Below are 22,925 nucleotides of genomic sequence, written 5' to 3'. Positions count from 1 at the left end.
AAAAAGTTAATGTATGCACACATTAACTCAGAACTATTTGTGAACAGACACTGATACTCATGAAATGAAACTAGTCTTGAATGTATCAATTCCAGTAGCCATTTGCCTGTGGTTTTTTGGTTTCTTTCTTTGGGGCCAGTTTGGATATTTTAAAAAATTATTTTTAAGCCTACAGTCTTTTTTCCTTCTAACATTCCCTGCCGAGCGCGCGCACACACACACCCAGAACTCACTTTTGCTGAGGCAGAACCTCGACTACAGTGATTTATGGACTAGGCAAGTCTAGAGCCCAGAAAGCATCCCTGTGCCCTAAGGAGATAAAATGTATTCCCAATTTGTGGGTCTCTACAGGAGGTACTCCTCTACTGGCAGCTTCTCTTCCATCCTTATTAATTTTAACCTCCCCATAGGAAATCCAATACTTAATTTTTCTTCCATTGCTTCAGCAGCACCTTTCCCCAAACCTAGTAACAGAAAAAGGACCAAAGTTAATCATCTCTCAGTTTTCTCAGTCTCTATCTTAGAAAAACTTCCGAAGTAGCTGCCTTAAAATGACGGAGACGAGCTGGGAGATGGAAGAATGACTGCTAATCGGTATAGGGTTTCATTTTGGGGGCAACGAAATGGAATTAGATAGTAGGGATGATTTCATAACTTATGGATATATTAAAAACCACTGAATTTTAACTTTAGAAGAGTAAATTTATATGTTTATTACACTTCAATTTTTTAAATAAAACGTGCTCAACATTTTAGTAGAGAAAGTTGGATGAAAGGAGAAACTGGCAACAGCTACTTAGCTGTTACACCACCTAAAAATGAACTTGAATAAACTCAGGAATTCAAAATAAGCAAACAGACCCTAATCTCCATTCAGCTCCAAAGGTGGGGGGCAATGAAGGTGAGGAAAGGAACTGCACGATTACAGAACTGGATGATTAAGCTTCCTTATTAGTCCCGGGTATCAGGGTCTAATAGAATCCATTATTTAATAAGATGGGCTGACCCTCTGTAGAGGCCATGTGCAGAAAGCGAGCGCTGGCGGACGCCATAAATTCTTCTTAACGCTAACACGGCCAAGGCCTTCACTAGGTCATGCTCGTGCAGCACGGCTCGTGCTGACCTGCAAGAGCCACCGAGAACAGTTGCCTCTGAAAGTTCCACGGGACCCAGGTGAAGGAAATGAATGGTCAAGGGGCAGTGGCTGCTGCGAGTGCCACTGCGTGTTGCCCAAAGCAGCACGGAAAACGGGACATTGAGGGACAAGCCCGACCTGGAACCGAGGGTCCTCCGAAACCCACGCTGTCCACTCCGGGTTGGGCCGCCCCCAGAGGCCCTGAGCGCTGCAGTGCCCACGCCCCTCCCCCACCTCCCCGCCCTCCAACCCCGGCCGGAGCCATCTCGGAGCTGGCGGAGGGCGACCCGAAGTCACCTGCCCCTCTGGGGCCGAAGATAAAGGGGTCTTGACCGCCACTCCCTCCTGCAAAGCACAACATCGAACTTCACGGAGAGCCGCTTCAGAGAAGGTCCCCCATTCCACCCCGGGCTAGGGAAGGGCCCAGAGGCATCCAAGGGCCAGAGCGCCGGGCCGGGGGTGCGCAGGCGCCCGCACCTTCCCGCCGGCCGGCCCAGCCCGAACTTTCTCGCTGCCGTGTACCCGGCGCGCCTCTCCCTCTTCCAGACGGGCCGAGCTCCGCCGCTGCAGAGCGCGCCAAACTCCGACGGCCGCGGGGCCGACGCCACCTCTCGGACCCCTCCCTAGGACCGCCCCAAGGCCGCCGGGTTCACCCGGGCGAGCGGGAGCCCGCAGGGACTGCCCTCCGCCACCGCCACGGCCGCCGTGCAACCCCAGCGCGCGCCAAGTTGGCTCCGCGCGGGGGCCAGCCCGAGGCACACGTAGGGGCCCGGCGCTCCGGAGCAACCTCGCCGCGGCACGGGGCGCAGCACAGCCCCCCGCGTCACTCACCTTCAGCCGCTCCTCCCAACCTGCCGGCAGTTCGCTCGCTCCGCCGCAGACCCGGAGCTCGGGGAGGGGCGGGACGCAGGGGGCGGAGTCGGCTCCGGCTGGCAAGCGCCAGAATTAAACCCTGAACCGCACAGGGGCCGCCGGGCTCCGCAAGCCTCTCACCCGGGGTGGGAGACAGCTGTGGCTGCGCTCCGGGGCGGCGCGTGCGAACGGCGCGGGCCGGCGAAGCCCTGGCTGCTCCCTCAGGACCCCGAGGACGCCCGGCTCTCCGCGGCGCGCTCTTTGTACCGCGAGGCCGGTCGCGGGCGGACCTCAGTGCGCCTGCGCGCCGCTGCGACTCCACCAGGCCCACTGGGCACCTCCGTGCACCTTCGTCGGCTCGCCTGGCCCGCGGGCCTCGTCGCGGCGAGAACTAAGCAGAAGAACTTCCTCCACCCCGGCTCGCTCCTTCTACCAACCCGTATTTACCACCTCCATCCTCGCATACGCACCCGCAAGGGGAAAAGAAATCCACCCCCCGTGAGACGGTGCGGTCCTCCCATCTCCGGCTGGGGCGGGGGTCCCGGCGACGAGGCTGGCCTGCTCGGCGTCCCCCCCCAGCGCCTCTGTACCGTCCCTCCCTCCACGCCGCTAGGAAGTTTTCTGACCCCGGGAGAGGGGGGACTGGAGCGTGCAGAACTCTGCTTCCTGCAGGTGCCTCATCAGCACAGTCGCCGGGACGGCCAGAAACCTCCCGCCTCCAAGGGCACCTCCCTTGCGACCTCCGTGCATTCGCCCTGGCTCGGCTGCAGGACGGAGTCCTCGGCGGAAAGGGGAGGAGGAGGCGTGTTCAGAAGGTTGCAGGTTCTGGGGACTCCAGAGAAGACCCAGTGCCTGCCTCGGGGTCTCAGGATTGAACTGGCTTCCTAGTTAAGTCCTAAATACTCGATTTAGAGCAATCCAGTAGGTCCAAGAGAAATTAGTAGGGATTGAGAAGCTGTGACTTTAGGCTTTCAAATTGAATGTGGCTTGAATAAACGGAAGAAGAGCTTGGGAACTGAAGGAACGACTTTATAAAAACCAGGTATTACTTAAGAAACAATGTTAGCTCTCCAATCAACTGATTGTCTTAAGGGAGAGAGTCCTCCCCTCACCCTCAAGCTCTCTAGCACCGCACACATCCAGCGGGGCGTTACACACGCTCAGTCTTTTTTGTAAGTGTGCAAGTGAAGAGCCATCAAACTTCACAAGGCGACATACTTGCCTCTGGGGAGAAGACGCTGCTTCTCCACAGTTCAGAGCGAAGCACACCTGCAAATTCCTGAACTTGATGGCTCCTGACTGTTTAGGGAATAGGCAAAGGGCAGCCGGAAGATGTGTGAAGGCAGGAAACCTCATTTTGAATCTCAGCCCCTTTGCCAGCTCACTGAGTGGCAGTAAGCAAACTCTTTCCTCCTCCTGGACCTTGTCTTTTCATCTGTAGAGTAGGGCATTTGCATGCAGTAGATATTTTCTAAAATCCCCCCACCACCACTCCGCCCCAAATGTCTAATCTTCTATGAAAAGGAGAATTACTTCCATGGTGATAAGGGATGAGATATCACAGGCAGGAGGACTCCTGCATTTAAAAAGTGCTCGTGGGCCAGGCGCAGCGCCTCAGGCCTATAATCCTCACACTTCGGGAGGCCGACTCAGGTAGATCACTTGACCCCAGGAGTTCTGGGCAATACACTGAAATCTGTTTCCACCAAAAAAAAAAAAAAAAAATCAGCTGGGCGCGGTGGTGCGCGCCTGTAGTCCCAGCTACTCTGGAGGCTAAGGTGGGAGGATCACCTGAGCCCTGGAGGTCGAGGCTGCAGTGAGCGGAGATTGAGCCACTGCACTCCAGTCCGGGCGACAGAGTGCGACCCTGTCTCAAAAATAAATAGATAAATAGTGCCCTTGACCGGGCGCGGTGGCTCACACCTATAATCCCAGCACTTTGTGAGGCCAAGATGGGTGGATCACTTGAGGCCAGGAGTTCAACACCAGCCTGGCCAACATGGTGAAAACCCATGTCTACTAAAAAATACAAAACAATTCGCTAGGCGTGGTGACATGTACCTGTAATCCCAGCTACTCCGGAGGCTGAGGCAGGAGAATCCTTGAACCCAGGAAACGGAGGTTGCAGTGAGCCGAGATCATGCCACTGCACTTCAGCCTGGGTGACAGAGCATGACTCTGTCTTAGAAAAAAAAAAAAAAAGTGCTCTCCATCCCCAGAACTCCCAGCATTCACCTCTCCTTTATTTCTCCCTCTTTGCATTTAGTCAGTAAACATTGGTAGGCCCTCAAGAGTAAGCAAAAACGAATCAATCAAAAGTAGCAGATTCTGAATTTTAGTGGATTTATACTTGAAATTTCATTTTTAATTTAGTCATTTTATTGATATACAATTCACATGCCATACAATTTACTCCTAAAATGTATAATTCAGTGGTTTCGAATATATTCCCAAAGTCACACAACCATCACCACTAATTCCAGAACACTGACATCCCAGTAAGAAACCCCATACCCATTAGTCACTCCCCATTCCTCCCTACTCCCAGCCGCTGGCTACCACTAATTTATTTTGTCTCTATGGATTTGCTGATTCTGGACGTTGCATATAACTAGGAACATAACAACATGCTACTAGCTTATTTCACTTAACATAATAGTTGCAAGCCTCATCCATGCTGTAGTATGCTTCAGTACTTTCTTCCTCCCCCCACCCATTATACCATTTATTGATGATAGAATTATACTGGAAAACAGTCACAAAAGAACAATCTTTGAATAGAACCATTTACTAAGTGAAACATTTCTTGAAATATAACATGCGAAAGATTGTCAAACATGTCAGCATAGAAGCCCTTGGATTTATATAAAGACTCTCAGCTGGGCGCTCGGGCCTATAATCCCAGCGTTTGGGGAGCCCAAAGCAGGAGGATAGCTTGAGCCCAGGAATTTGATTGAGACCAGCCTGGGCAATAAAGTGAGACCTCATCTCTATTTTAAAAAAAGTAACAATTAAGAAAATTAAAATACTCTCAGCAGTAATTTTCACAAATTCCAATCGATATAATATCAAGCAATTGGGGTGTGTGTGTGTGTGTGTGTGTGTGTGTGTGAATACCTGTATCTGGGAACAATGAACCATATTTTAGCTGGGCTTCTTGGAATAGATTTGCTCACACTGAGATATATGAAAGAAAAGAATTATTTTTGGTCAATGGATAAGCCCTTAGCTATAAATGAAGGCAACAAATAGCTTCTAAATATAGAATGGTCTATTCAATACTTTTTTTTTTAATAAAGTTTGTGATTGGTCCTTGGTGCCCCGATTTACTTCTTCTCATTTTCAAGAAAAGATAGAGACTGGTACTGAAGACCTTGGGGGCAGACACCTTATTGAGGCCACTTTAAACAGTCAGTGAGTTGTTTGGTCCTTGTTAAAAGTTCTTGGCATGGATTTAAAAAGGCACTTTTAAGAATTTTAAAGTCCTAAGTTGCCACCAACTGTTTTGTGGTGGATGAAATTTTTAGAGATGGTGGTCTAGAATTTCATTTGTATTTTCCAGCATTGCTCCAAATCCATTTTGAAGCATTTTGCTCAAGCTTGAAAGAACCAGAATTTTTTTTTCTTTTTTCTCAACTTGTATCTACACAAGATGTCTGAAGACTCAATGAATCAGAAAGTTTTGGCTGTCCCACTCTCAGAATAGCTTTGGAGGAAGAAAGTCATTCAGTAACTGCTGGAGTACAGAAAGTAATTTGTAACTTTGAGCTCTCTTTTTGTATAGTCATATGTTGTAATCTTTCCATTTCCAATAACAGAGCTTTCTGAAGGTTCCACTGTTGCTTTCCAATTTTCAGATTTTGAGAGGGGCTCATCTGTGCAAGTCCAGGGTATTGAAGTTCCGTAAGAGGGAGAAAATCAGGGTATGGAAAAACTTCATTGGCACCTCTGTGAAAGATTCTACAACATTTTCTATTGTTTCTGGCTTTAAGTTTAGGTCCATCCTTTAAGTATAATTGAGTAAAGTATCCTTTGCCTTTTCGTTTTCTGATAAATCACCTTCATCTGTTAATTTTCCTTCCACACTGCTGTTTCCATATTTAAGTTTCCAATTTGGAGCAAACAAAGTTTCACTTGTTGTTTTCTGTAGTTGAACATGAATTAATATGGGGATCATTTTCTTCCTTAAAAAAGTCTTCATCAGCATAGGGCCAGCAGAGACCTAATGGCATCTGCAGTCCAGGGTAAGAACCAACTTGCTCATCAACTGAAGCACTTGTTAATGAGTGGTTCAGAGTGAAGAGTCTTATGGAGTTACCAGTTACATTAAAGCCAGTTTCCATTACAGATTTTTTGAAATTCCTAGTATCTATGGGATCTCTTTCAGCAAGAGGATAACTCCATAACTCTTTATTATTATTGTTAATTTTGCTTCATGAGAGTTGTTTGACACACATAGGTTACTTCCACAGTTGTCACTATTTTTTCTCCCCATTTTGTTGTGGCTGCTTGAAGGAGTTAAAAATATGCTACTCTAGCATATTGACCATTTTGAGTTAAAGGCGCTTAAAAAATAGCAGGTGCAAGAAGATCACTCTGCCCTTCCTTCTGTTTATTAAAAGCAGCAGATAAAATTCCCATGCAAAAGATGTTCTCTCTCTACCAGAAGGAAATATTCTCATCATCAAGGAGGGGAAGAGTCTGAGGGAAATATTACAAACAAACTTGTTAGACTAGTACTTATCCTCTTTGCCACTTCTTCACCAATTAACTAGCAAGCCCCTTTCCTTGTCACATTTTCATAATGCATTTCTCTTTGTCTAAATCAGTATATACATGTTCATCTCTAATTGCATCTTTGGTCTTCATTTCCTTGTAAAGTCTCCTGTGCAACACAAAACTTGTATTAAACAAATTTGTTTGCATTTCTCCTATTTATCTATGTCAATTTAATTCTCAGTCTTAGCCAAAAATCCCCAAAAGGGTACAGGTAAAAAATGCCTCCCCTTCATACTCCTTAGGGCTTTTCCTGATTTTAAGGTGTCTCAGGCCCACATGTCCTTTCCAGAATCCTCTTCCCTGGCCCCTGCTTCAAGTACAAGGCAAATGATTTAGCAGGAGCCCCCTCTGCAACGATGGCTGTTGGTAGCAGCCTTGGTGGCGGTGGAGGATCTTCAAGGTCTGGGGGCTGGCAATAGTGAAACTGTGGCAGCAGGAATTGGGCCCAGGGATGCCAGCTTCAGCAGGGGCTGTGGCTCCTGGGGCTTCAGTACATCTTTCCTTTTTATTGCTGGACAATATTCTGTTGTATGGATGTACCACATTTTGTTTATCCATTCATCCTTTGATGGACGTTGGGGTTGTTCCACTTTGGGCTATTATTAGTAATGCTGCCATGAATATTCAAGTGCATGTTTTTGAATAAACGCGTTTTCCTCTCTCTTGGGTATATATCTAGGAATGGAATTTCTTAGTCATATAATAACTGTATGTTTAACTTTTTTTTTTTTTTTTTTTTTTGAAACGGAGTCTCGCTCTGTCACCCAGGCTGGAGTGCAGTGGTGCGATCTTGGCTCACTGCAAGCTCCACCTCCCAGGTTCATGACATTCTCCTGCCTCAGCCTCCAGAGTAGCTGGGACTACAGGCGCCCGCCACCACGCCTGACTAATTTTTTTAAATTTTTAGTAGAGACAGGGTTCCACTGTGCTAGCCAGGATGGTCTTGATCTCCTGACCTCATGATCCACCCGCCTTGGCCTCCCAAAGTGCTGGGATTAAAGGCGTGAGCCACCGTGCCCAGACAACTCTATGTTTAACTTTTTGAGGAACTACCAAACTGTTTTCCAAAGTGGCTATACACTTTTAGATTCCCGTTAACAATGTATAAGGGTCCTAATTTCTCCAAGTCTTTGCCAACGGTTGTTGTTATCTTCTTTTTGATTATAGATATCCTAGTGGCTATGAAGTAGTGTCTCACTGTGGTTTTAATTTGCTTTTCTCTAAGACTAATTATGTTGAGAATTCTTATTGGCCATTTGTATATTTTCTTTGGAGAAATGTCCATTCCCATCTTTTGTCTATTGTTAAATTAGGTTACGTGTCTTTTTATTGTTGAATTGTAAGAAGTCTTTATTCATATCTGATAAGTGATACTAGTCCTTTATCTGATATATGATTTAAAATATTTTCTTCCATTCTGTGAGTTGTGTTTTCACTTTTTTGATTAATGTCCTTTGAAACACAAATGTTTTTAACTTGATAGTCATGTATTTTTATAATATAATGTAAGCTAACACGTTTCTCAGACAATAAAAGTACTACATGCCATTATAACAAAAAACTTTGAAAATATATTTTTAAAAGGATAAAGGAAAAATAACAATTACTTATGGCTCCATCACATAGATATAGCCACTGTTAAGATTACAGCAAATTTCCTACAGCAAATTTTTAAACACACATTATTTATTTGATATCACACCCAAGGAAAACGTGTGGCCTTGTACTCTAAACGTGGGTCATAAGGAGGACCACCCTACTGACAGCATGCCCATGTTCAGAACCTCTTCCTCTCCCTCCTTTCTCATCAAATCTAATTTGTCTTGTGTCCATTGTTTCAGAATTCAGTTAAGCTAATCTAGTATTAATACTGAACATGACCACGCGTTATACAAGCTTTGCAGTTAAAGAGCATCTGCCCTGGTTCTAAGTTTCACCCCATCAGCCCATTTGTCTACTACTACACATGTGTGTACCTTTGTGTGGTGCAATTAGTTATCTGCTAAATACTTCAAATTGTGTGCAAATAGCAATAGCTAACTCTTGAATCTCCTTGATCCTCAAGTTCCTTGTCTGTAAAATGGCAGTAATACCTACCTGTGCCTCTTTCAGCAAGTTACAGTAAGGATCAAACCTCACAGAGTAAGTTGGATCAGAATGAGCCTTGGGTATGCTGCAGGTAGAAATCTCATGCCCTGAGTTTCCCATCAGGGCCTAAGAGGGTATGTGGCAGCAAGGAAGCAAGTCAGGAGGGAGCAAGGAAGACACCCCAGTGAGAGATCCCTGAAGTCATACCAGACCTTTGGGACAGATTGAACTGGGGTAGTCCCTAGAAGTAATTTTCTTCCTTATACTCTTGTGTGTGTGTTGGGGCTGGGGTGGTTAATACAGGGTCTCCCTCTGTCGCCCAGGCTGGAGTGCAGTGGCACAATCACGGCTCACTGCAGCCTTGACCTCCCAGGCTCAATTGATCCTCCTACCTCTGCTTCCCAAGTAGCTGGGACCACAGGCACATGCCACCACACCTGGCTAATATTTTGTATTTTTTGTCAAGACAGGTTTTGCCATGTTTCCCAGGCTGATCTCAAACTCCTGAGCTCAAGCAATCTGCCCAACTCAGCCTTCCAATTTATACTCTCCTTAATTTCATTTAAAAAATGGTTATGTACTGCAGTTATAATTAAGGGTTTTTTGAAAGTTTTTTTCATTCTCAAATATTTTACAGAACTGTGAGAGAAGGATTCTTGAACATTAAAGGGAAGTCATGGTGGCAAGAGTGTGAGAGAGAGAGTGTGTGTGTGTGTGTGTGTGTGTGTGTAGAGTCACATGCACACCTGAGCACCAATGAGTCTCCCTCAGGGAAAAGGTGAACTGGGGAGGGTGTGCACAGTGGGACAGCTGGATTCGCTACCGCGGATCATTTCCAACACCAACTCCAGAGGCTTGAGATTTACTAAGGAAAGCTGCATGTTCCCTCACCCTTGCCCACGGTCATATTTCCCTTAAGGAGTCTTCTTTCTTTTTCTTTTTTTTGAGACTAAATGTTGAAGGAAAAGACCTAATTTATCACAACCTGAATATGATAGCCCCACACTTCTGGTTCCTGGAAACAACTGTTTGAAAGGTAAAGGACACATTGGTTCATTTGCTTTAGTTATTTTAAAAATCAAGTTATGGTTCACTTTGCATTAAGCTAGAACCCTGTATAAATACATTTTCTGTGTGGCTGATGGACATAATTCTAGTTCAGGAAATTGAGCTAAGAGTAATCTTCATTCATAATTATAATTATTATATCATTGTTACTATTATAAAATATTTATAGAGCATTCAAAATGTGTATGGCATTCTACTAGGATCCTAAGCAGAGGGATTATGTGTACAAACCTGTCCCTGCAGATCCACTTTATTTAGAACATTTATTTATTTATTTACCAAATATTTATTGAAGGCCTGCTGTGCTGAAAGTGCTGGGTTAGGCTTCATAAAGGACAAAAATATGAATAATCCCAAGAAACTACCTGTCCTTTAAAGGGAGATAATACATGTGCAAAAATAACTGTAATGCTATTAGAATTTGGCTTGAGAGACATATAAAATGTTGTTATAACTAAAACAAGAATATAATTTTATTTCATTTATTTATTTATTTATTTTGAGATGGAGTCTTGCTCTGTTGCCCAGGCTGGAGCGCAGTGGCACGATCTCAGCTCACTGCAACCTCCACCTCTCAAGTTCAAGCAATTCTCCCACCTCAGCCTCCTGAGTAGCTGGCACATACAGGCATATGGGCCACCATGCCCGGCTAATTTTTGTATTTTTAGTAGGAATGGGATTTCACCCTGGTGGCCAGGCTGGTCTGGAACTCCTGGCCTCAAAGGATCTGCTCGCCTCGGCCTCCTAGAGTACTGGGATTACAGGTGTGAGCCATTGCACCTGGCCAAGAATATAATTTTAATAATCAATAATTCTTATTGAGAGCTTACTTCCATGCTTGGCACTGTACTGTGTTCCCTGAACCAATTTACTTCTCCTGTAAGGTAGTCATGATTATTATCTGCAGTTCGCAGAAAAGAAGAAGGGAGTCTCACAGAGGTTCAAATAGCTGCAAGAAGCCACAGTGCCAAGTGGTGGAGGCAGCATTTGAACCCAGGTTGCTGGAGGCCAGAGCCAGAAGTCCACCCTGACCCCTTCCAGCTGGGACAGTGTATGCATTGCGGTGTGTGTGTGTGTGTGTGTGTGTGTGTGTGTGTGTGTGTTTAATTATGCTAGTGATAACTTTATACTGAGTCACTGTCACTGAAGCTTTTCTTCCTCAACAAGGAAACCCTGACCTGGTGACCTTTTGATCTTAACCTTATAGCACCATTCTCTAACCCAGCAGGTTTCAAACAACTGAGCTGTCATTTGAGCCTCAGAGCCTTTTCATCAAACAAACTTCAATGGGCGATAAAAATGAAGGTTCTTCCAAACAAAGCTGAATGGGGCTGGGGTGGGGTGGAGGGAGTCTTCCAAGGGAGGCAGGGCATTGTGGGGAGGAAAAGAGACTGCGCCACCTGATTATCACAGCTGAAGCCAAATACACTGATGTCAATAAAACCTCATGACCTGATGAAGTTTTAGGGTTAGTTATATTCAATGCTCCTTGATATATGAAGTGCAGCTAGCTCCCTTCAATCATGAATTTTTTTTAACGTTGAAGATGGCATGCTTACCTAGTGGTCCTTAAAACTTTGTCAGGAAGGTGGGTAAAGTCAAAAGTTGAGCACCAAAACCAGCCAATCTGAAGAAACTGAGTTGGAGGCATGATGGCTCTCTGCTCATAGGATCTGGTTGCGTAAGAGTCTTTTAATGAAGGCTGTATTTGAATGAAACCTGGTATCTCTAACATAGTCCCGAATTTCAACAAAGAATGGTTAAGTCAACTTTTTTCTTCTAGCCATGATTGTAGAGTCTGACAAAGGACAGCCAGAGGAGGGGAGGAGAATGCTGAAAGAGAAGGAGGCAGAAACTCATAGTCTGGGGACAATGACTTTAGTGCAGGAGGACCCTCTCTGAAATTCTGCTTTGAGACTTGAAGCCAAGGCAATTACTTATAGGATTTTTGCAAAGCTTTATTGTCTGCTGTCATTCCTGTATTTCTCTAGGAAACACACAGAATTCTAGAAAGTTATTATCTAAACAAGTATGTTCACCTAGTTACTTTTGCTCTCGCTGTCTGAGGTTAGCCTTATATTTGCTTACTTATGTAACAAATGCATGTGTTCAATATTTGTTCACGGTCTATGTACTTTAGGAGGACTTGCCCCTTCTGTGTTATCTGTGTTTTATGTATCTAAGAGAGCTAGTCTATTTAACTTTCAGTATACTGCCCAGCTAATTTGCACTATTTTTATTGTGCCAGTTATTATTTTGAAAAACTGGAATTTAAATTCCAATAAAAGGGACTGTTTGAGGTGGTGTGGCATATAGTAACGGGGCAGGATGCTATACAGCCAGTATAGATCCACTTCTGAGAAGGCTTCTTGGCTCTTCTAAGGAGACTCAACAACTCACATGGTTGTTGGCAAAAGGCCTGTCGTGTGGATTGCTCCATAGTGCTGCCCATGACGTGGCAGCTGGTTTCCCCCAGAGCAAGTGGGGAGAAAGAGAAAGTCAGAATGACCAAGATGATAGCGCAATGACTTTTATAATCTAATCTCAGAAGTGATATACCATTGCTTCTGCTATATTCTATCATCACACAGACCAAACTAGGTACAAAAGGGACTATTTGAGGTAGCGTGACACCGTAACAGGGGAGAATTCTATACAGCCAGAATAAATGCTAAGAATCTTGTACTCTATTGCTACACATGAAATAATTCTAAGAGGAAAAATCAGATATGAAGTAGGATGTATACACTGATAACAATTATATAAAAAATGAATGCCTGTAAACTACCAAGGATCAGTGAAGATCTTTAAAGATCAAAAATGATAGAATTGGGCTTGAGCCCAATAAATTCTTTATATTCAAAAGTTTATTAAAACTTAAAATGTATGGCTGGGTGCGGTGGCTCATGCCTGTAATCTCAGCACTTTGGGAGGTGAAGGCAGGCAGATCACGAGGTCAGCAGTTTGAGACCAGCCTGACTAACATAGTGAAACCGCATCTCTACTAAAAATACAAAAATTAGTGGGGCATGGTGATGTGCACCTGTAATCCCAGCTACTCAGGAGGCTGAGGCAGGAGAATCGCTTGAATCTGGGAGGTGGAAGTAGTGGTGAGCCGAGATCGCACCATCGCACTCCAGCCTGGGCAACAAAGCAAGACTCCATCTCAAAAGAAAAAAAAAATGTATATAAACTATGAGTATTTATTGCTACATAAACAAATTACCAGCCAGGCACGGTGGCTCATGCCTGTAATCCCAGCACTTTGGGAGGCTGAGGCGGGCAGATCACCTGAAGTCAGGAGTTCAAGACCAGCCTGGCCAACATAGTGAAACCCTGTCTCTACTAAAATACAAAAATTAGCCAGGGGTGGTGGTGTGTACCTGTAATCGCAGCTACGTGGGAGGCTGAGGCAGGAGAATTGCTTGAGCCTGGGAGGTGGAGGTTGCAGTGAGCCGAGATCACCCCACTGCACTCCAGTCTAGGTGACAGAGCTAGACTCTATCTCAAAAAAAAAAAAACAAATTACCCCAAAACTAGCAGCATGAGACTATAAATGTTTATCATTTCACATAGTTCCTGAGAACCATCCAGTGAGCTGCTTCACTGGATGGTTCTGGCCCACAGTCTCTGATAAGGTTGCAATCAGAATGTCACTGGGGCTTCTGTCATTTGAAACCTTGACCAGAGCTGGTGGATCCACTTCTAAGAAGGCTTCTTGGCTCTTCTAGGGAGGCTCAGCAACTCACATGGTTGTTGGCAAAAGGTTTGTCATGTGAACTGTCCCATGACATGGCAGCTGGTTTTCTCCAGAGCAAGTGGGGTTAGAGAGAAAGACAGAAAGAATGACCAAGATGGTAGCTGCAATGTCTTTTATAACTGAATCGCAGAAGTGACATACCATCACTTCTGCCATATTCTATGGTCACACAAACCAACCCTGGTACAATATGGGAAGGGACTGTACAAGGATGTGAATATTCAGAGACAGGGAGGCCGGCTACCAGGCCACAACTGTTTTTCTTTCCTTTTCTTTCTTTCTTTTTTTTTTTTTTTTTGAGATGGAGTTTCGCTCTTGTTGCCCAGGTTGGAGTGCAATGGCGTGATCTCAGCTCACCGCAACCTCTGCCTCCTGAGTTCAAGTGATTCTCCTGCTTCATCCTCCCAAGTAGCTGGGATTACAGATAAGGGTCACTACGCCTGGCTAATTTTGTATTTTTAGTAGAGACGGGATTTCTCCATGTTGGTCAGGCTGGTCTCGAACTCCCGACCTCAGGTGATCCACCCCCACGTCGGCTTCCCAAAGTGCTGGGATTATAGGCATAAGCCACTGCACCTGGCCACCACAACTATTAATAAAAATAAGATATTTTTTCTCAAAAGCATGTTTTGGTTATTAAATATATATTTCAAATATACATTTAAGTGCATATTTCAAAATATTTAATCCTAATTAAACTTTTCAAATAATAAATAATGATATTTACTTAGTACTTGCTATATGCCAATCACTATGTTAAGCATGTGATGTGAGACTGTCTCTCACAGACAGCCTCACAGTTGTCCAGGCAACCCTCAACAGCTCCAAAGGATGCATTTATTAGTTGCCTCATTTTACAGAAAGGAAACTTGAAGCACAGAGAGGTTTAAGTAACCTGCCCAAGGACACACATCTAGTAAGTAAATCAGCATATAAACCCAGAGCTATCCACGTAAGTACCGACAGCATGGCTAAGCTATACTGATTCTCTCTAGTCTGTTTTGTGAAATAAATCTGTAACGATCGATGCTTTACAAGTACTATCATTCTATTTAAGTAGTTAAGGATTTCCCTACACTCACAGAGTAAATAAACTAAGACTTGAAACTGGAAGTTAGGTTTGTGGAGTTCTTTGTCACAATTATGATGACAATAATGACTCTGCCTTTTCTCCCACTACTCTCTTCTTCCCTCTCTCCAGCCGCATTGCCTCCTGGCTGTTCCTGAAACACTCCAGGCATGTTCCTTGCATTAGTCTGTTTTCAGGCTGTTGATAAAGACATACCCGAGATTGGGTAATTTACAAAAGAAAGAGGTTCAATAGACTTACAGTTCCATGTAGCTGGGGAGGCCTCAAAATCATGGCGGAAGGCAAGGAGGAGCAAGTCACGTCTTACTTGGATGGCACCAGGCAAAGAGAGAGCTTGTGCAGGGAAACTCCCGTTTTTAAAACCATCAGATCTTGTGAGACTTATTCACTATCACAAGAACAGCATGGGAAAGACCCACCCCCATGATTCAATTACCTCCCACTGGGTTCCTTCCACGAAATGTGGGAATTGTAGGAGTTACAATTCAAGATGAGATTTGGGTGGGGACACAGCCAAACCATATCACTCCTGCTTTAGGTGATTTGTGTTTGATGTTCCCCTTCTCTTGCCCCAAATCAGCATGCTCCTTCCTTCTCTCCTGTCCACAAATGTCACCTCCCCAGAGAGGCCCACTATTACCATGCTATTTAAAACTGCACTCCAGGCCGGTTGTGGTGGCTCACACCTGTAATCCCAGCACTTTGGGGGGCCGAGGAGAGTGGATCATGAGGTCAAGAGACTGAGAGCATCCTGGTCAACATGGTGAAATCCCGTCTCTCCTAAAAAATACAAAAATTAGCTGGGTGTGGTGACACAGGCTTGTAGTCCCAGCTACTCAGGAGGCTGAGGCAGGAGAATTGCTTGAACCCAGGAGGCGGAGGTTGCAGTGAGCTTAGATTGCACCACTGCACTCCAGCCTAGTGACAGAGCAAGACTCTGTCTCAAAAAAAAAAAAAAAAAATGCACTCCAGGAGTAGGCACAGTGGTTTACATGTGTAATGTAATTCCAGCACTTTGGGAGGCCGAGGCAGGAGGATTACTTGAGCCCAAGAGCTCAAGACCAGCCTGGAAAACATGGCAAGACCACATGTCTACAAAAAGTTTAAAAATTAGATGGGGCGTGGTAACACATGCCTGTGGTCCTAGCTGCTTGGGAGACTGAGGCAGGAGGATCCCTTGAACCCAAGAGTTTGAGGCTGCAGTGAGCCATGGTTGTACCACTGCACTCCAGCCTAGGCAACAGAATGAGACCCTGTCTCAAAAAAAAAAAAAAAAAGCCACTTTAGCCCTTCACGTAGTCTCATCTTCTTTCTCCTCTTCTTTTCTCATAGCACTTATTGCCATCTATATTCTAATTAATTTATTTATTATGTTTATATTTGTTTTCCTATGTCAGAATATAAGCTCCACAAGAGCAAGAATTTTGTTCTGTTTTGTTTACTCATAGTCCCTGGCACTTACCACACTGTCTGGTATATAATATGTGCTCAACAATAAATATGTGTTGAATGAGCAATAAAGTAAACATAGGAGGCTTAAAGTATTTTTGCCAATATCAGAGTTGCTCAGTTGAAACTTTAATTGTCAATTTATTTTCCAGTCATCTCTTTTTAAATTTGATAACAAAACTATCTAAAGATTTTGTCCAAATAGATCTTTCTGGAGATAATTTTTTAAATGAACATTTTATGTTTACTATGTTTGTCTCTTGTTGTTGTTATTATTATTACTAGTTTGAGACAAGGTCTTGCTCTGTTCTCAGGCTGGAGTGCAGTAGCACAATCATGGCTCACTGCAGCTTCAACCTCCTGGGCTTAAGCGATTCTTCCAACTCAGCTCCCAACTAACTGGGACAACAGGTGTGCACCACCATGCCTGGCTTATTTTTTTTTTTTTTTAATTTTAGTAGGGATGAGGTCTCACTTTATTGCCCAGGATGGTCTTGAACTTCTGAGCTCAAGCAATCCTCCCACCTTGGCCTCCCAAAGTACTGGGATTATAGGTGTGAACCGCCGTGCCTCACTGTCTATTTGTTTAACCAGTGGAGATGCATTAAAAATGTCTAGAAACAACTAAAACTCTAGAAGAAGAAGACGCCTTTAACTTAGAAGTCAGAAAAACCTGGTCAGGATTAAAGTATTTCCACTGCCCAAGTAATAGCCTATTTCTCCATACAGTGACCCTATAAAACCTGAACAAATATTTATCTTTAACGTCAAAAAAGTCAGTTAAGCAAATGACATTTCATAATGAATGAAATGAAAGTACTTCCTTCCTTTATTTATTCTGGATGATCTGTACTTAGTATGGTTTTGTTCCCCCAGACATAGAGGTATTGTTTAATACAAGGTCAGCGTTCAATCTAACTTTGCCAAGCTCTACCTAGAACTGGTAACTGTAATCTTGGTTATTTCAGAGTGCCAATTTACTAGGAAACAGTATTGCCAATAACAGTCTCATTGATACTATTATTTTTCTTCAAACCCCATGGAGCAGATAAAAAATAGTAATCATAGCTAAGCTTTATGAAATGCCTGCTAAATGCTGGGCATCACACCTCTATTATCTCTCATACTTTCACGAACTCTACAGGATAGACACGGTAGCTGTGGAGCCCAGTGGAGTTAAGCAATCTGCTAAGATCGGGGCAGAGACTCGAACCAAGACTATCTCTGTCTGATTTTCAAATCTGGGCCAGTTTCTAGGTGCCACTCTCTGGCCCAAACTATCAGTCTAAGCAGAAGTCTTCTCTGGTTATGTTTATTTAAGTTGCAGCAACCAAATACTGCATGACCTATACTTACACTAAAAGATTATTCACTGTTTATCTGAAATTCAAATTTGACTGGATGCTCTGCATTTTTGTTTGCTAAATGTGGCAACTGCATGTGAAGGGACCTTGGAGATTGTTGAGTTTAGTGGTTCTTGGTGGTTATTACTTAGCCAGGGGCACTTGGCAAAATGATCAGAAAGGCCTTTCCAAAATACACATGTAGGCTCTACCCCGAACTGCAGGAGGATTTCAGAGTGGAACCAGGCCTATGAATTTTGAAAAAGTTTATTCATTCATAAAATATATGTGTATTTATTGAGTAGCTTCCTCACACCAAGTACTTTTCCAGGCCTTGGAAACACAGCAAGAAACAAAACAGAAATTCTACCTTTGGGGATTTTCCAGGTGATTCCAAAACTCCTCCCAGTTAAGAAACAATGGATCAAGCATCCTCATTTTACAGGTGAAGGACACTGAGGCCCAGCATGGTGCCACGATGACTCCAGATCACTGAGGTACTAGGCGAAGTCACCTAATTTCTATCCCAGTACTCTTTTTTAACTATCTCTCCACTGACCATAATTCTTGAACTTTCCCCATTATGCCCCTAATATTCCATTATCCCTAAAATTACAATGTTTGGTTTGTAAAATACAGACCCCAAAGCTATGCTATTCTTAGAATAATAAACAACACTGCTTGAGATTATGCATAACAGGCAGCAGTAAGAGTGAATCCTGACCCCAAATGAAAGTGGCAGTCATTATTGACACTTCACTCTTACCAGACAGTCCCAGTTTACGCTGTCTGTGTGCAGCATTTTTACACTGACTGATTCACTCCCCCAGTAACCCTGTGAATGAGACAGGAAGGATGTTATCATAACCGCTCCTTTGCAGTTGAGGTAATTGAGATTAGTTGATGTGTTCGAGTTCAAACAACTCAGAAACAAGGTTCAAATCCAGATTTTGTCTCCAAGTTAGAATAAGATAATCTGAGGATGAATGAAAATTTTGGCTTGTTTCTTGTCTTCTTTTCCAGCATGAATGAGCAACAAAGTGTTGAACACAAAAGTGGAAGAAACTTGCTGTTACTTGTTAGACTCTAATATCCCTGCTGGCTCCAAAGCCTTTCCTTCTCCAGAAGCTCCATCCTCCTCTCCTCTTGAGCCACACATTCCCACCACACTAGATATTGTGAGGCTAGACCACTGATTGCAGCAAAAACCTCAGCCTCAATCAAAATGCATACTCATTACCCAAGAACCACACCCCAACATGCTCCCATATTTGTAGGGATTCATGGAGTAGATTAACCAGTTAATACTGAGTTCATGTGGAGTTAGTAGCCATGTTGACTATCTCCTCATAGAATGAATATGGACCAAAGAACAAGAAACCTAGAAATGAGAGCTTGGGAAGGTGGGGCCTATGTTGAACAGGGAAGGTGTTTACTTCTGGTCAAATTTTCACGTATCCCCAAGGCAGACATACGCTTTTTTAGGGAGTGAAACACAAATTCCACAAGAATTTTAAAGAGAAAATTGGAAAGGGCTGCTGAAGCTGTCTTAGACTCTCGTGGGTACCAGGCTGCCTTCTGCAGTAAGAGATCACTGACGGAGGATTTGGGAAGCCCAACTCTAACCCACCTCCATCATTTGAGTCTGTGCAGACATGCCTAGAATAATTTGCCCAGGTGCCACCATTAGGTACTCCAATCCACACTTCTTCATGCGGCTGTTTTTCTAGTTATCTACCACTCCCAATAGCGTAGCTTCTCAATTCTTTCTAGTGCCCTATTGATGACCCGTTGATTTTAACAATGGCATTAGAACTTAGAACAAAGTTCTGTTGCCCCAGGAGCCAAGTCAATTCCAAGTAACTTGTACAGACTCTCTATACTAAACAAATATATTTGAGGTACTGATACCCAACCTGCGATGAGGTTATGACATCCCAATGAACCCACTGCAAATGGAAAACATTGTGAGTTGAAAATGCACTAATACCAAACATCATAGCTTAGCCTAGCCTACCTTAAATATGCTCAGAACATTTATTTACCTTAGCCTACAGGTGGGAAGAATCATCATCACAAACCTATTTTATAATAAAGTTTTGAATTTCTCATGTAATTTATTGAATTCTGTACTGAAAGTGAAAAACAGAATGGTTATGGGGTACTTGCAGTATGGTTTCTACTAAACACGTATGGCTTTCACATCATCATAAATTTGAAAAACCATAAGCCAAACCATTGTGAGTTGGGAACTGTCTGTGTTTGCAGGAGCAGTCTTCTAAGCTGTTCTCCGTGCCTACAGCTCCCCTCCTCAACCATCTTGTATATATCCACTGGCTGAATTTCCTAAAAGACCACTCACCATATCTTTCTTCTACATAAAAATAAAAGCCATCCATGGCACTGCCTTAAAAAAAAAAAACAATGTTTATTCACCTGATAATCCCCATTCAAATACATCTCTTAGGTAAGGATCAAGTGAGAAAAGTGTGTGTGAGGCCGGGCGTGGTGGCTCACGCCTGTAATCCCAGCACTTTGGGAGGCTGAAGTGGGTGCATTGCCTGAGGCCAGGAGTTCCAGACCAGCTTGGCCAACATGGTGAAAGCCCATCTCTACTAAAAATATGAAAATTAGTCAGGCATGGTGGTGGGCTCCTGTAATTCCAGCTACTCAAGAGGCAAAGACAGGAGAATCGCTTGAACCCAGGAGGCAGAAGTTGCAGTGAGCCGAGATCATGCCATTGCACTCCAGCCTGGGTGATGAGAAACTCTGCCTCAAAAAAAAAAAAAAAAGGAAAGAAAAATGTGTGTGAAAATAACTTGCAGAGTATAGTATGTTGCATTTATATAGCATTTCAGAGCTTTTGAAGCATGTATCAATCTGTTCTCATGCTTCTATGAAGAAATACCTGAGACTAGGTAATTTACAAAAGAAAGAGCTTTAATCGACTCAGTTCCACAGGGCTAGGGAGGCCTCAGGAAACTTACGATCATGATGGAAGGGGAAGCACACACATCCTTTTTCACGTGACAGCAGGAAGGAGAATAAGCACCAAATGAAGGGGGAAGCCCCTTAAAGAACCATCAGATCTCCTGAGAACTCACTCACTATCATGAGAACAGCATGAGGGAAACCGCCCCAGTGATTCAATTATCTCCACCTGGTCCCACCCTTGACACATTGGGATTATTACAATTCAAGGTGAGATATGGGTGGGGACACAGAGCTAAACCTATCAAAGCATTTTGCATGTCTTATTTGATTTCAAGAACTTGAAGAAGACAGATTTATGTTACTTTTTGTATATGTACATTTTGTTTCAATAAAGTGGGCTGTTAACTTCCAGGTCTTACTTTTTTGTCGGTTGGCTGATATAAAATGTAAAATTTCATATTAAATTACGTTAAATATCATTACCATATCATATTAAATATCAATAAAGCAGGGCAATCATCTAGTTTTTTAGTGCAAGAAGACATAAAAATTAGACTTTTGCCATGATTAAACTTTATTTTTACTGTGTTTAGAAGAGCAGAACAAAGTTGTAAGAAGCACAGAAGTTTATGACTACTTGAAATCAGATAAAAATTGTTTATATAATAGAAAAGTCTTAGAATATGGAAAATATGAGGTTTTTGCTAGCTTTTTTTTTTTTTTATAATGACGGAAATATAAGCTCAGAAAAAGGTAGTTATCTCTAGTTGAAAGACCACTGGAACACTGATTAAAAGCTTACGTTAAATTACTTTTTATTTATAAAAGGCAGTACAGTGCATGGATTAAGAGTGTGGCCTCTGCGGCCAGTGTGCCTGCATCCAAATCCTGCCTCTGCTACTCACAGGCTATATGACCTTGGAGAAGTTATGTGACCTTGTAGACTTCAGTGTCCGAACCTGTAAAATGAGAATAATAATAATACCTACCCCATAAGGCAGTTGTGAAGATTAAATGAGTTAATATTTGCATAGGTCTGACACATACTAAACATTTTGTAAGAGGTAATGGCGACGATGATGATGATGATGATTACTTCAAGAGGAAAGACAGGATCAAATTCAGGGTCACAAATTCAAATTCAGTTTACGAAATCAAATTCAGAGTTGCAAGGACTTCTCCAGGTTTTCCTGTGTATCCTGGTTAAGCAATTTACTTTTGCAGGGCTGATTGATTCCTCATTTGTAAAATGGCATCTATGATCATATGTAAAATAATCCTTTGATTACAACAGATCTGGAGATTTGCCTTCCTGTCTGATATTCAATTAATAAAGGTTCCAATTCTAATCTTTAGAGTCTGGTCAATAATTTTTGGATTTAGGTGAGATTCATCCCATTGCAAGAGATGGAAAACACAAGTCAAACTGGCTGAAGACAATGGGAAACTTCTCAGCTCATGTAACTGAAAGAGTCTAGGGGAAGCTCTGACTTCAGGTTCAGCTTGATCAGAGCCTCAACCAGGGACCTCCAGACCAGTTTCTCTACATCTCTCTCTCTTTTTTTTTTTTTTCTTTTTTGAGACAAGTCTCGCTCTGTCACCCAGGCTGGAGTATAGTGGCACGATCTTGGCTCTCACTGCAACCTCTGCCTCCCAGGTTCAAGCAATTCTCCTGCCTCAGCCTCCTGAGTAGCTGGGATTACAGGCATGTGCCACCACATCCAGCTAATTCATATTTTTAGTAGAGATGAGGTTTCACCATGTTGGCCGGGCTGATCTCCAACTCCTGACCTGAAGTGATCTGCCCACCTCAGCCTCTCAAAGTGCTAGGATTACAGGCGTGAACGACCGTGCCCAGCCTATGTCTTTACTAAGTAGTTTTTGCTTTAGTCTCAGGTTCTATGTAGCTTCAGGCTCTTGTAAACATTATTGCAAACAGACCCAGACAAAAGGAACATGTGAATTTCCCTCAATAACTCTGCTAAAGTTTCCTTGTACCTACAAATGGCACAAGAGATCTTTTTGTGATTATAGAAATATTCAAAAACCAGATTTTTGTGGTTACTTTGAAAATTTACTAAAAAATCATTGAACTGTCTACTTTAAATGGGTGAATTTTATGGTATGCAAATTATACCTCAACAAAGCCCTTAGAAACAGTTTCCTTATATCACTCGGGCTCTGAGGGGTTCACATGCCCATTTCTCAATGGGTCACTATCTATCACTGGGTCAGAGGAATGTGATGCTGTGATTGGCCAGGCCTGAATATCACACTCACTCCCTGAAGACAGGGATAAAGTCAATTTCATCCAAAGCACAGTGACTGAGAGTGAGGGTGGAGGGTGGTTGAAAATCAGGTGAATGAATGCTGTTTCTTAAAATCCAAGAACCAAAGTTGGTCTAGGACTAGTCCAGGCTTCCAGGG

The 22,925-nt window shown here is 43.3% G+C and overlaps 1 pseudogene; it reads right to left on the bottom strand.

Annotated features, from left to right (window-relative positions):
- Positions 1–5,376: 5,376 nt before the first annotated feature.
- Positions 5,377–11,657, bottom strand: LOC100600417 (annotated as a pseudogene).
- Between the last annotated feature and the right edge of the window lie 11,268 nt (positions 11,658–22,925).

Source organism: Nomascus leucogenys, chromosome 1a (assembly GCF_006542625.1).
Source record: "Nomascus leucogenys isolate Asia chromosome 1a, Asia_NLE_v1, whole genome shotgun sequence".
NCBI lineage: Eukaryota > Metazoa > Chordata > Mammalia > Primates > Hylobatidae > Nomascus > Nomascus leucogenys.
Note: the sequence above shows the minus strand (reverse complement) of the source record. Positions and strands in the feature narration are given on the sequence as shown.